This window comes from Gasterosteus aculeatus, chromosome 17, assembly GCF_964276395.1.
Source record: "Gasterosteus aculeatus chromosome 17, fGasAcu3.hap1.1, whole genome shotgun sequence".
Taxonomy (NCBI): domain Eukaryota; kingdom Metazoa; phylum Chordata; class Actinopteri; order Perciformes; family Gasterosteidae; genus Gasterosteus; species Gasterosteus aculeatus.
In genome coordinates, this window is record NC_135705.1 from 19,063,009 (window position 1) to 19,078,594 (window position 15,586).

Below are 15,586 nucleotides of genomic sequence, written 5' to 3' on the forward strand. Positions count from 1 at the left end.
CCAAACGGCGAGAGGGAGGCGTAAACCAGACGCTGACCGATGACCCTCCTGCCAAACTACCTGCACCTACAAAGGAAGGCCCCTGATTGATGGCGGCGGCGGATTGCTCTCGCCGCATGTTTGTTTATAAGAGTCTCCCAGCTGCTCCTCGCCCTCCACGTACGCAGCAAATGAAGGTTTCGTGGGTCAAAACGAATTTAAACTCTGCAAGTGCCGCGCGCCAATAAATTCAGCCGCCACCCGAGTGGTCGGTTCTGAGGAGCTCAAACGGTGCACGATGGTTTCATTGGTTCCCAGTTCTGTCTGCGGACTCACGTTTATCCATCGGTTTTTCTTTTGTGTTGTTGGGCCCGAAAATGCTTCCAAAAATGACTCGTCAAGCAGTTTGGTTTCCTGGTTCCCGGTTTAGCAAAGACAACATTAGCCTGTCGGCCTCATGCAGTTAGCCCCACTATGCTAATTGCTCTTTAAGATACATTTCTTTGAGCAGGCAATATCAATCAAATGTTTTTACTTAAAATTCCCGTTCAGGAGTATTTGAATTTGTAGTGAAAAGCAGGATGTCGGGATGTCGGGATAGTGTCACAGCTCTTATAGCAACCACCTCCTTCTGTTGTGCCGTAATTAACAAGCAATGTTTTTCTATCTGATGATGTGCTGATGCCGTTGAAGATCCCTCATCAGCCAACTGGCACACAGAAGTGGGACAAATGGCATCTTATTAACAGAAACCACTGAAGGTTTGTGGAAAAGAAAAAATGGGGGACAAAAGGACGGCGTTTTACTCATCAAAAAGATCTCATTAACCATCTAATATTTCTAGCACAGAGACGTTGAGAGCTGCTAATGTCCGTTCGCTGTGGCGAAGCAGCGTATCCGAGCAATGAATCCAGTCCACTTTGCTTCTGCCTCATCAGGTTTCAGCAAATGGATCACGGCCCAATTCATCAGAAATTCACAGCTTCCAATGAGACATTTGTCACCATCTGTCAAAGTCGCACACTCAGACATTTTCCACAGCTGAAACACGATTAACTTCATTGCCAGTGCACTAAAATGAAGGAGGTATTGAACAAAATATAGAAAGTAATTAATTACATTGATACAATGTTACTTGATACATTTGCTCAAGTATAGAGTTAAAAGTACTTAATTGAGACTACTTTTATTCCGCTTTGTTACAATGTTGTTACAAGAGGACAACATGGGAGAATATTGTGTTTTTTAATTTACTACATTTATCTGATGTTCACAGTGGGTACAAAATATACCAATAGTATACCAATAATTAGCCCAACACACTTTGGCATTAATGTTCCTGATTCCGGATCCTGAAAACAGAAAAATCTCCTGCTCGACTAGTGCACAATGAGATCAATTGCATTATATTACACACTACTTTATTACAGCAGTAATATTTTATAAGAGCAGGTCAACGAGCTTCTGAGGGTTTGACATCATTCTGTAGCTCCAGTGTTCAAATCCTGAAACTGAAATTCTGGTCAAATGTCTGTTTTAGCGCGAAATAAAAAGCTATTTTTCCAAGTCTTGTTGGTGTTTGCATGGCGCTTGGAGCGTTTTATAACGTAGGATTGTAGACTTTAACGTCTCTCTGGGTGTGAAGCAGCGTTGAGCCGGCCATTGGGGATACTGGGGAAATCTCCAGTGGGCCAACGGGGATACTGGGCTGGTTCAGTCCACTGACTGAGGACACCACTGGTCCCCTTTAAACACAGGACAGAACGGCTCAGGGAGAAAAGGATGAGATCTGTCTGCATCAAAATATTCCACCGACTGGTGACACAACTGGTTGTTTTGTTACCCTCAACATTCCTACACACAATCACACACCCAGCAGGCAACGCTACTGGTCCCACTGGTGTCCACAGCCCATTGTTCACAGTTCATGCTATTTCTACCCTCTGATTCCAGTGTCTCTAGTGTTCTTTCTCTGCACAGATTCATTCCTTCGGGCTCTGTGGTAATTTATAACCATCAGACACTGACCCAGCTCAGCAAACTACGTAACTTAAAGTGTCATCTTATTCCGTGTGTCCATCCAGGCCAATCCAAATGGTGAATGGTCGCTAATGGAAAAAAAGGTTTATCGAGTAAAGCAGCACGAGGCCACACACGGATCCTGCGCATGCTTTGCCTCTGAAACCGTATGTTTTGCCTCCCGTACTAATCACCAGTGTGAACCCTTTGTGATTGCAATTGCGTGCGCTGCAGTCATCGGGAACCAAATGTAATATTTCACAGCGATGATAGGCCGATTCCTCCGGTGCGCCCCGGGGGCCCCGTGAAGCGCAGCGCCAAGCCGGCACGTCGCTGCAAACACACACCATTCAGAGAGGGGTCATTTTGACATGTTTTTCTTTCATTAACGCTGCATTAATCCATGTGAGCATCCAGTACACCTGTGGAGTGAACCCTCTGCAGACACCGGAGCATTCCTCAGTGACAGCTCCACTTGTCCCGACTCTCCTCCTCCACGTTCCCCCACCTGCGGTAGTCACAACAATTTTAACTCCCACCTTTCCGGGGCCCGGCACCCCCCCCCCCCCCCCGCCTCCGCCCGACTCAGCCGTGTTGTTTTGACAGACGGGCGCGTGAAAAAAGCAGCTGGCCGCCCCCGGCAAGGTCGCCCCAAGTGTCGGCCGACACAATCAAAACGCAATCCATTAGGAGCTCCGGGGGCCGATAGCAGCGGCGGTTTGTAACTCAGCAGCGTTGGTAATTGGTCGGCCTTTACGTTCGCCTGTGAGCTGATGCCACGGCGTGCCGGTCGAGCCCCGATGCGGCGGTAGGAATGTGTTCTGTCGTGACACGCATCGATTACTCGCACACGGGATCATTTCATTATCACGGCCCAATGACTCACTTGAGTGCGCCCCGTGAAGGGCTCAGGTGAGAAGCGACGACTTGGATGGAAAGGGTTTAACCTGCAAAGTGTTTCCGCGGCGGTCGGCGAGCACGGAAACTCAACTTCTTCTCATAGTTTTGGGGATTGAAGACAAGGAATGTAGTTATCGGTGTGAGGAAGCAGAGGAAAGCAACAGAGCTTCCCAGTAGTCTTAAGAAAGAGTAACAAACCTAATGTCCTCGCGGTTGACAACAGTATATAATGCAAAACATAAGAAGTCATAAAGTATTATTCCGAAATGTAAGTCACTATTCATTCAATCCCTGCCAATCTTAAACAATGTTTCCAAAACGGCTTTGCAGGGTTTCAGTAAAATGTTGTTGTTGGCTTTAAAACAAGTATGTGTGTTACGTTGTTTAAATCACAACCAGAACTTGTAATAATTGAACATGGATTTTTGGTTTCATGCTGCAGTCTGAACCTCCTGTGATTCAACCAAATCAGCCCAACGTGGACTCTGATTAGAAATGTCTTTGTGTCACGTTAAAAAAGAAAGATGGGATCCGGCGGAAATGTTCGCTTTAAAGTGGATTTCATAATGCGGTTCTGCGTTTGCAGGCGTTTCCTGCCGCTCTTGTTATGCTATTGCCCTTCCAGCGTCACGGTTTACTCATTCGTAAACATTTAAAAGATTTGAGATGTTTGGGATTCTAGTTCATGTCACCCAACGGGAGCCAGATGTCAACCGTGTTCTAATTTACGGGGAAAAAATGTATTATTTTCAAAAATTGATTTTTTTTTGTCTACTTTGAGTGTCAACAGAGTGCATAAAAATAAAAATAATGAACAATAATTCCTGTCAACACAAAGGAACTGTACGCAGAAAATCATAGAATCGTGTACTTTTTTTTTTTTTACATATATCAGTGTTATTATCGCCACTGATATATTAAAAGACCCTTTGCTATAATAAACTTCTACTGTAATGACTGTAATATTTATTTTTTTATTACAGCTTGACGTTTATTATATCAGTGTCTGAAATATGTTCATTTAGTGCAGAGATATTTATCTCTGCATATATATGGATATTGATATATATGTATATCTGATGTGAAAATGAGAGTTCAGCGCTATAATGTGTCTTGTTGCTTCCATGACTGTAAAGAAAGACGCACATTAGCTGGAAATAATCCCCCCATGAGTCATGTGTTATTGTGTCAGTATCATAGCAATGAGGACGCGTTTGGTTTTTCGGGCGGATCCCTCGTGGCGGCTGAGTGACGTGAACCCTCGTTGGCCCCTCTTAAGAGAGGACATGCTGATTAGGTAATCACCTGTGTACACAAAGCGCCGCGCGCTCGCTCCTCTGCCTCCACGTCCTCCCTGACAGACACGAGCAGGACGACGCGCTTTGTTTTCACACCCCTTTTCATCGCGCCGTGGATAATAGCTTTGCTGCAGGGCTGTCGAGACGGTAAAACATGTTTACCGTCTCGACAGGTGAGGTCAGGCCCGGTCTATTGTACAGTGGTGGTGGGGATGAAAAAAAAAAAGGCATCGATGAAAAGTTAATCTCAGCGAGGTAGGAGGCGTATTATCGGCTCTGGGTCCTCGAGCCTTTCCTCTGCTGATGATAGAAAGGACGTCATTATGGTGGATGAATAGTTTCCTTTTGCCACGCGGGGCCACACGGCACCCACAGTCCGTGTTCTGACTCCATCCGCTTGCTTCTGTTCATAAGGAGAAAAATACACTCCGCCGTCCGTCAATCCGCTGCACGCAAATGTTTTCTCTTCCTTCGTTAGCCGCCCCGCGAAACTCTGACCTAATTAGCTAAGCGCCGCTAACAGATGAGCCGGCCCGGTAAGCAGAGACGGGGGCCCCCCCCCCCCCCCGGGTGGACCGGCCCGGCCTCGGAGGCCTGATGTGGCTCGGACCTGTCAGTGCTCGGCAAATTGATTCAGTGGCACGCTCCGCGCTGAATGCAGGAGTGGCGGGGTGGTGGGGGGGGGGGGCGAGAGACTGGCGGCCCATTCATTAATCACAGAGGTAAACAGGCCATCCAGTGACACCTGGCCGGGTTAATGCCCGGGACCCCCAGAGTAATTAACCCCCCCCCGGCCAGGCCAGGCCAGGCCAGGCCAGGCCCAGCCACTCACATAAAAGCCTGTGATTATAAAGGAAATGGGAATTAGCAGAAACATTTCAGAAAGGCAGGACGGGGGGGGGGGGGGGGGGGGGGCGTCCTGCAAAAGAGTAGCGGGAGGAGGGGGAAAAAAAGTTGGTAGAGATGTTGGCTGATTGGAGTTTTCCCCACAGCGCAGGGGTGCAGGGGTGGAGGGTTCGAGGGGCGGGGGCGGCGGGGCGCAGGGGGTCAAGCCCACACCAAATTAGTAGTGTCTGTTATTTGAAACCAAAATAAAGCAGGAGCAGCAGCAAATGATTTCCCCAACGTCGCAGTGCCTCTCTGGGCCCTCCTTGTTGAAAATTACCGAGAGGCCACGTCGCAATTAGTGGTTTGTTTCTTTTAGACTGAAATATGGCCATAATTCATAGCTTTCAACCGGTTCCATTGGGGAAGACGTATCGGCTGGCCGCTCCGACGGGGGTAATTGTAACACATGATATGGCAATTTGTTACCGAAGCGGCGAGTACACAAGGCTTTTTTGCATAGACACGCACAATGCTGCGTTGCTATCGCCGGGAATAAAAGCCGTTTGTTTTCCAACGGAAGACCCGCCTGCTGGAGTTATTGCGCGTCTGCTCATTAAGGGAGTTATGAGGCCGAACGCGGCCTGTAATGCTTCCAGTTGGTGTCTTTAACGTCAAAATGAGCCAGGAGGGAGCAAAGCTTACGTTTCCTTTAAAACAAATGTTCTCCAGAGCTTTGGCACGGCCGAGTCCCTCGCCGGCGCTTTGTTTCCCATAAAGAAACACAAGAAAACTAGTCCGGCTCGCTCTGTTTACAATAGCGAACATGACACATTATTTGAACATTTTCTTTTCGTCGTCCAGTTCTTTTTGTTTCCTGGAGATTAGTAAGTTAATGTTCTCTCAATGACTCATTACTCTCCGTATGTAATAATTACCGTGTGAAGTAATGATCTAAATACAAGTGTTTCCACTCATAACCACGCTTTCATTTTTCCAGAACGTTGACCCGACCTCGGCAGCGCTCGGGGGTTTTTCTTTTGCCAAAATGGATGCCGAACGTTCAAACCCCCCTTTTCCTCCTTTCTCTTTCTCTCTTCTTTTTTCCTCTCTCAAAGCTTCATACTTCCCCAGTGATTTTGCTGAGTTCAGACTTTTCGGGCAAAGGCCGCGGCGCGAGTGGGAGATGCGCCGGCGTAGAGCCCGAGTAGAGCGCGTTACGGGCAGCGAGCTCCGAGCTCCCCGCCAGCACCAGAGGGGCAATTACACGAGTCCCTTAATGACACTTAATGATTTAATTGTGTAGGAATCATGGAAACTAAGTGATACATGGCTTACTCATGTTGGACGTTTAGCAGACTCGAATCCATGCGTTCTCTCGCTGGAGGGAGGGCACCCACCCACCCACCCTCCTCCTCCCCCGTCTCCCCCCCCACCCACACCCATCTTCTGCCATTTCAATCAAACTCAACCTCTTTCGTGTGATATCAAAGTGTGGCCTTCGTAACCCCTCGGAGCGAAAAAAGCCATGTTCAAGAAGGACGAGTGGCCCCCAAAACCGCGCCGATTGTAATTGAAATGGGCCGGGGGGGGGGGGGGGGGGGGGGCCCGGACGCCCGCCACATCGGCCCGGCTGCTCCGCCGCTCGCTGACAAATGGAAAACTACACTTAACGTCCTCAATCGACGCACACTTTGGTTTTATTTCGTCTTCCCTTCTTGTGGAAATGGGAAGGTTCACAAGTGCTCGGCGATAAATGAGGCCTCAAGTGCACTTAAAGTGACAGCAAGTGTGGATTTAAATGTCTGCAGTCCCCCCGGGGGCCCGCCTCGCCGCCGAAGAGCCGCACGAAGCAACGGTTGCTCCGGGTTCAGATGGAGCCTTAATGGTGGCGCTAAATCCTCGATCTGGACCAGTATCAACAGTCCACTGTCAACATAGGACTTTTTAACTCAAACCGAGCTGAAAAGCTGGTAAATATATCGTCACGGTGACGCCGGAAAGGACGAGCGATTGGGTAGAAAAACATTACTGAGCAACCAGCAGGTAAAGTTCATTTCTTAACTTTTACACACCGCTGACAAAAAGTCAACACATCAGCGCCATGAGAGTCAGAATGCATCAGCGTCCCGGTGACATCCAACCGACCCGTCTCACCCCCCCGTCTCACCCCCCGTCTCACCCAATACCGACGCTCAGCGGTCCTCACTTCAGCGTGTCTGTTTCTGTCTCCTTACGTAGATCAACATAGTTCTTGGTGAAAGCAACTCTGGATCTTGGTGGCGTTTTGGGGACAACAGAAGTTGCTTAGGTTCGCGGCAACTAAAGGTAATGTTTCTTGCAGCAAAAGCACTTGGTTGGGCCTGAACAGGAATAGTACTGGGTTGGGTAAAATAATATTGTTATATTGGGAAAATAAAGCTGCCTTCTACGTAACGATATACCGACATTTACTGTCATGGGACAGTATCAGCGGTGTCCCCGGTGAAAGTCCTGCGTACGTTTCAGGAGACGTGCAGACGTGCAGCTGCCGTTCAGACCTCGCCAGCCGCGAGAGAAGCTCTGCTGCGACGGTGGGAAGTGAGCGAACGTTCAGAACGTGACGCAAAGCAACTCTTAAATCCCGGCAAATTGATACCAACCACTTTAAAGCAGAAAAAAAAGGCCCCTGCAGTAATGACACGTTCCAAGCAGCTGATGTGCGCAGCGCATTCTCTCCTCCCCGGCATGACGTGACAGTTAGTGGAAACGCTCCATCCAAAATGAACTGGGAGGAATTCCCTGATGCGAAGTGAGCCGCTGTGAGTCACAGAGGCAGAAGGGCAAAGGGCGCCCGGCGGGTACACGTGGTCGCCGCTAATGCTAATAAAAGGTACAAGGAAATATAGAAGCGGCCCCACGTTTTTCAGGCTTCTCGTGCTGCCGTCGTTTCAAGCGAACTGACCTCTCCGCCGGAAGCATCCTGAGACGCGACGCGTCTCCGCCACAACAAAAATTGTTGCAATTCCGCTTGCAAAAAGCTCGGCGCAAAAGCGGCCGCGTTCTCGCAGTTCGAATGTTTCGTCATCATCACGCTTGGCTCTCGCGGCTCCGTTTGAAGATGGATGAAATGGCTTTTAAAGCGTCGGAGTGAAGAAGTGCAGATACCTTGATGAAATATGTCTTGTATACAATGGAGATTTTATTACTCGCTCAGACAAAGCCATCAGCGCAGTGCACTTTTCCACTGGGTGCCTAATGTAAATTCCTGCCTGGTGTTTATAATTTCCACAGCAGGTGATCCACTCAATCACAGCGGGAGCTCCAGTTTCCACAGGCCTGCACTAAATGTGGAATTACTCGCCGCGCAAGAGAGATACAGGCTGGGACTCAGAAGCGTACAAAAATAAATGTTTAAATCATACCTCGTAACCATTGTTACTTCATTTACATTCCAAAAACAAACTTGATCCCATCAGAATGATGTTAGAGTAGGTTTCCAGCTGCGGGAGAATACGCTGAATTAACAGGATTTTCTGAATCAATAGTCTTCAACCCTCCGTGTCAGAGGAAGGGCCTTCAGCGCAGGTCAGAGGCTGCCGCGTGTAATCAGGGAGGATCAGGAAAGACGCCGGGGGGGGGGGGGGGGGGGGGACTCTTTTTACCGATCCCAGATGGGATCCCGCTCGCCCACACGTGGACGTCAGGCGTTACGTCAAGACAGCGGCGGCCCGCTGTGACGCTGCAGATCACGCGTGGCGAACGTTCGTGTAGCAGTCGGAATGGAGTGAAATGTGAAAAGTGAAAAATGGTGACTGTGTGTGTTTGTGAGTGTGATTTTATTTGTTACGTGTCTGAGGGCTGTAACAATGCCCGGTTTTCTGTATAATCTCAAAAATATTATTATATGTGCACTGTTTATTGTGTATCCAAATTTAATTATCTACAAAATAAATCCATTGTCCATATGTCGACAGTATTCATTTCCACTGTGAAGACAGTGTATCTATATATAGATAGATATACATACATATATGTGTGTATAATAAACCCACATACATATAACATTAAAGTAACAATTGCTTCTAAACTTTCAACATTCAACTGAATCAAATGGATTTTAATCAACCGTTCAATCTTTAACTGCCAATTCAAGTTATGAAATGCACCTTTATGATCAAGCCGGTAAATGACAAGGTTCAATTTCAGCTCGCATAGCTTTTCATGCCGTCACCTCACAATTATAAATGAATCATCTTCCTTTCAGGCTGAAGCTACTCAGGTAGAACCGACAGTAGAAGAAGCGATAATGAGTGATGCACATCTGGAGACAAGGTGTTGACACTAGCCGAGAGGTTTTTATCTTTTTCATATCTCATGTTAACTGTGATGAAACCAATCAGAAACATTTGTTTTGTAACTTGGAATTAGTGAATATTTGAAATGAGGCAAAACTAACCGACTTAGATGAGACATTGTTGGTTTCACCTGAGACACCTGGCTGCAGGTCCCGTGTTTGACTCCTTCCTCCCCACCTGCTCACTCTTTTTCCTAAAAAAGTTGGATACAGATTCCAGCCTTTTCGAATTTCTGTTACTTAAACGATCATAGAAATGATTTTTTATGACTCGTGGGAGTTAAAAGAGACATTTTTGAGTTCTCTGATGCAGAAACTAGTCACGCCGAATGAAGCCTCCTGACAATCACAGAGCTTCACGTCTGACTCAAAGCACCCACATGAGTCTCTCGTTGACTTTGGGTCACGTGTTTAAAGAGGCAGAAAGATTGACGTTGATGAGCCAGCACACGTCAGATGGGCAGCGACTTGTCTCAGATCGTGGACGTCTAACGGAGTGACGTGAGTGCAGCCGGGTGGAGCATTCCAGAGGCCTGATGAGACGCTCGTTACGGCTCAACGGGCCTCCGAAGGGATCTCACTGTTCCCCGTTTTACACGGATCCTCTCTTTAGGTCCCAAATGCGACACAATGATGAGAGATGGACGATGTTGTGGACGCTCTTCTGTCTTCCAGTGTTCGCGTTGTATAATGAACAATGTCCGTTCTCGTCGGTGAACCCGCGATAATGCAATTGTGTTCCGCTGTGCGTGAGTTTGTTCTTCGATGGCCGATGCTTCCTGCAGGCGGTTCGCGCTGATTGAACCTGTGCAACGCAATTTTACAGACCAAGAGCCGGAAAGAGGAAAAGCAAATTATTATTATTTTCCTCACCGAAGTCCGATAAGTCTGCAACAGGGTGCACGTGTTTTGGCTCACAACAGGTCCGTCTTATAATGACATAACATGTAAAACTTCCTTGTAAGAATTGACCAATATTTTAGCGTCTTTGCATCCTCAAACTTTATTTCAGACCTCTTTTGTCATCTTCATTCATTATAAGAACAATGGTGGATAAATTGTACTTTGTGGAGCCAACATGGAAGTGCGACTGTAGAAAGTATTCAGATTTATGACCTCGGTAAACATTGCAAACATGAGCTCATGGTCTCAATCTCCACCTTTCAAATCAACCTTCAATGCAGCCTGATGTTCATTTTGTAAGTTATGGTCAGTTTAGAGCCAAATAGATGCAGGGGGCGGGCTTACCGTGATTGACAGGTCCTCCAGATATGGTAAAACAAGATGGCAACGGCAAAATCTCCAACCTGGAGGCTCCGTGGAGCTGTAGCGTGAGTTCAGTCGAGAACATCATCCTCCTGAATGCCTGAACCCATAGTTTATGTCTCGTGAATCAGTATTTCCCTGTAAGACTTTATAATCACATGCTAAATAATGATATTTTCTTTATCTGACTGGTCTCTCCCGATTGAAACGCCCGGACGGGCGCCGTGGCGTGGATCCACCTTCAGCTGGGAGTCTGCCTTCTCTATGAGGAGAACGCTAAGACGAAGGCTCACCACCCGCGAGCCTCCATTGCCAAGGTGAGTGGCTGGTAACAGATCTGCGATTGAGATGCGATTACAGCCCCATTCATCGCTGACGTGAAAGGTTTGTCCAAGGGGAGGAAAACGTCCCGTTCGCTGGCCGCGACTCACAAAGACAGACGATGCGCGCTGAGCTCCGGGGCGACGGCGGCTTGTGTGAGGCCAGCAGCCCGTGGTTCAAACGGGCCACGCCGCAATCAAACCCAGTTTGCAGACGTGCCGTAAATCTCCGAGACGCCGCAGGTGGTGACGTTGTATCCACATTTCACACTTCGTACTTCGCCGCCGCTAAATAGCCGGTTATCATTCACCCTGTAAAAGCAATTAACTCGTTATTGGCTGTGTTTACAAAGGCTCTGGTGTGAAGGAATTCCCCTGGAAATGGTGATTACGGCCCAATCTGGAAATCATTTGAAGACACTTGGCGTTACGATGCCTCACAATGCTTCTTTTTTTCTTTTTCTTTTTTTCCCCCTCGCCTGTTTGTGCGTCGGCCGCCCTGCAGACGCACACAGCGTTCATGCGCGTGGCTTCAGAGGGCCGCGCAAACACGGAGAATCCGCTTTGCAGACGTGGTCCCCCGCCGTGTGAGCGCTGCCAGAGGTTATTGTGTTCCCAGGCCTCGCTTTCCAAACCGCTGCTAAACCGGGCTGTAAAACGTTTTGTCACTAACAGTTTCATTTTAAGGAGCTGAAATGCACTCCTGCAAACTGCAGCAGAGCTAATGGCGTAATGGGGGAAAACGATTCCCCCGGAGACACTCTTAATGGTTACGAAACAGACCCGCTCGACTTTTGTGAATTCATCAAGTGGCATTGGACGTTTGTTTAATCCAATCCTGCTTTGCCGTGAATCGCAGAATCAGCCATGCGTCCGCAATGTTCTCCCAAAAGGAGATTGAAGAATTCCTGTGTTTTGAGTTCCTGAACGTAGTCCATCAAACGCGAGGCCGGGTGAGAGACCGTCGTGGCGCGCTTGATTATTAGCGGCCGGCGGAGCTTCCCGGTGGGTGGTCCCCGCTCGCCTGGATGTGGAAACTGAATTAGCGCCTCGCCGATTTATTTTTGCCTGAGATCTGGAAACATTCTTTACCTTTCCAGAAATGAGCCCAATATAGCGCCGTAATAAAACACCTCCAGCCCCTGGGTGTTGTTTTACCAAATAACATCTAACTGCCCATTACTCCCCATTAAGGCTAATGGTCACACTAATTAGGATAATTCCATAAAAGGCACTGTGTTTATACCAAACTGTGGACCAGCATTCACTTAAATGGGCAGAGTGACCACTCTCTGTCTTTGTTATGCGGCCTATTAGTCCGCAGCCTTCTCCACAGGGCGCTGTTGGTCCCTCAGTGGTATTCCCTGCAGTTTAGCTCATTCTAGGGTCATGTTACGCGTCATTTCTCTTCATAATGCAACGCTCAATTAAATTGGTCTCAAGCAATAATGGAGTCAGGGTACACAGTGGGAATATTTCAGGACCCCGAAGTGATAAGACGCGTGAGAGAACTGTGGCTCCGCCGAGTCACGGCAACGCTGCGCCAATAAATACTGCTGCACTTGAAGTGACGAAAGCAACAGGGAGGCCGATTGATTGACTTCCCGTCGGCTCTTCGGGACGCTCCGGGCCTCCGTCTGGTTGCGTGCCGCCAGCTCTCGTCGACCCGCTATGCACCACCTGCCCAGCTAGAGACGCCGCGGAGAACATCCCTGCAGCATCTAGAGGTTAAAGACAGCTGGTGGAGACCAAAGTGTTCAGCTGAAAGAGAGTGAATATTGGCATCAGGTCACATCAATGAGCCGTATTGATCCAAGCCACAATCCGTTAACCTAAACCAAGAAGATGTGTTGTTTCCTGTGAAAACCGATGCTCGTGGAATACGTCCACCAGAAAGCATTCATGGTCTGGTGTATTTCCTGGAGGCAGTGACGTGTCATTGTCTCACCATATCTCTGGAATGACTTAGGTGAGTACGTGATGATTGACGGAAATGATCAGAACCTATAAAAGCAAGTTACAAGGCAATAACCCAGAACGACCCAGTGGCTCGGCTGGCAACGTGCTCATTTGGAAGGGAGGACTGAAACCAGTCAGGGATCCTCCGCCTGAAACAGAAGAAAATAATTGACTGCAGCGGAGAGAAAAGAATGCTTTTAAAGTTTTTTCCTTCCCTCTTTCATCCAGTTCCCGTGCAAAGTCTTTGAAATCCCCGCAGCAATCAAGGCGCTTTCTCTCTGGACGCTCAGAGCGGCACACGGCTGTTAATTTCTTGTTTTCGTACGTCGGGGCGGCGGAGCTGCGTGGAAAGCCAGCGCGCCGTATTAACCGTCTTCTTGCGGGTGCCGCTGATTGCCGGCCTGCTGATTAACGCGGGGGCTCCGGAGCGGCCCGCTGTTGTCCCAGGTGCCGCGTGTTTGGAGAGAGAGAGAGAGAGCTTCCAACATTAAATACTTCACAGAGGAAGTCTCTCCCAGAGCCAAGGCTGCGCGGCCCGGACCACATTGAAGCACTTTGCGTGTGCTTTGCACTTCCTCCGCTTTGTGTTGCTAAATGTTAGGAGTTCTGTAACGGCGATCACAGCACACAGTCACAAAAATGAATTTGCAGCCTCGCTGCTGGGCGGAAATGGGCCCCCAGCAAGTCCGAACAATTAGCGTTGTTTTCTTTACCGGAGCATCCCAGAGGTACCGGCGGGGGCGAAACAAGCTGCTCCAGACGTTTGTTTGGATCACCGCTGAGCAGCTTTCAACATGCGAGATTAACCTGAATTGTGAGCGGATGGAAATTGGGGCGGATTAGTGCCATGTTGTTTGGACTAGAATTGTCATGTGCAATAGACACAACAGCTGCTGCAAAGTAACAGACCCAAGCAGAGGGGAAAAAAAATGGCGTTTTTCTTCCCCTGCTGCTTTTTACCAGAAATGAGCAGGATGATTTGTGCAAAACTTAAACAGTCACCATCTCCTCGCATGGCTTCTCTTCAACATGTCTTCCAGCAGGCTATGAATAAGTGTTATTATTTCTGACTTCACTCTGCAGCCTGAGCCCCCCCCCCAATGCACCAGTGTGTGTGTGTGTGTGTGTGTGTGTGGCGAATCCCCCTCCGCGGGGTCGAGGAGCTGCTAAACGGAGTTGATTAGCGCAATTGGAGTATTCAAGAGCACAGCAGCTGCTTTGATTCTGCCTGATTGCTGTTTAAAGGAAATGGCCGAGAGAGGCACTGTTCTGTCAGGGACTGTTTGGCAGACTGCACATGCCCCTCCTCTCCTACACACACACACACACACACACACTCACACAGACCTCCCACCAGCATATTTTCACTGCATATTCCACGGCCTGCTCGCTTCAGCTCCGGCCATCTGAATACGAGCCGTGGGTCAAACTAAGCATGAAACAATGAGAGTCACGCTGCTGACGTTAGCGATGCGCCGGGCAACCGTGATACGGCCTCCAGAAACTAGGACCCCACAAATGTCCCCCCCTCCCCCTCCCCCACGAGACGTGCAACAGTATGGAAGCAGATTGTTTCCGTTTGCGATGGGTAAAACGGGGGGAAAAGCGAACGCTCGGCTTTGGACTGGGGGGGGGGGGGTTGTTGCCGCCGCCAACAACATGCGGCCGCGAGGTTGAGCAATATCACTCGGGGGTTGGGGGGTAAGGATAATGATCCCCTTCGAGGTCTGCTGGGTCTGTGCTCGCTGTAAGGCCAGTTTTTTACCCCCTCACGCTCCCCCTCACGCCCCCCACGTCCCCCCACGTCCGCCCCCGCCTTCTTGTTGCCGCTAATTTCGGAGGTGATGAATGCTACATCCACAATAAGCCTTTTCAAAATAAATGATCCGAGGAGGAAAAAAAAGGGCGTTTGAAACAAATCGGACTCTGTGAATTCAGGTGTGGCCGCTGCGATTTCCCACCAACCGCTCTGTTAAGCGCTCATTAATTCATCGGCTGCAATGGTTTTCGTCACAGACTCCTGCAGGATGTTCCAGCGAATAGCCACGGCCCTCTAAGGCACCGTGTGCACTTTGTTCAGGAGGTCACCCACTGAGCTGAAACACTAAATGTTCCTCTCCGCCCCAAATCTATGCCAAGTCCACAGTAAGGAATGTTCATACACGCTGATGAATCTCCTTGTGCTGAAACATGAATGACTCAAAAGCAGTTTGGACATTTAACCAAACTGTCTTTTCCCCTCAGAACCCCGAACGCCATTTAGAGAAACAGACGCTGAGGCAAACTCACTGTTATAGTTTCATCTTATCAGCTTTTATTTGGAAATCTCCAAACGCCGTCAGCCGAGGCAGCAGATTTTGACTGACACTAATTTACATCTAATAACAAAATAGCCGGTGTCATTTTTTTCACAGGGTTGAGTATTAAAAACCTTCTCGTTCATATAAATTCTTTGGGAAAGGAAAAAAAGTCTTTCAACTTATTCCCTTCTGCCACGAGGCCGTTGCTGGCCCGTTGCCCGCGACAGGAGGCGTTAAATACGTCTTCCTCCACACACACACATGCATGTCAAGAGCACGGGACCAATTTACATAATTAGGCCTCAAATGACGGCTTCCTTCGCTCACGGTGGGAACGCGATCCAGCAGCAAAAATGCAGTTATCGTGCCCAGAATCGTCGCTCG

At 48.7% G+C, this 15,586-nt stretch overlaps 1 long non-coding RNA gene across 1 annotated transcript; it reads right to left on the reverse strand.

The window, feature by feature from the left end:
* Positions 1–8,979: 8,979 nt before the first annotated feature.
* LOC144388889 (uncharacterized) lies at positions 8,980–14,142 on the reverse strand. Its single transcript, XR_013453145.1, has 2 exons — positions 10,606–14,142; positions 8,980–10,162 (listed from the first exon to the last, which is right to left on the reverse strand). It is a non-coding gene; the product is annotated as an uncharacterized LOC144388889 (long non-coding RNA).
* Positions 14,143–15,586: the final 1,444 nt, after the last annotated feature.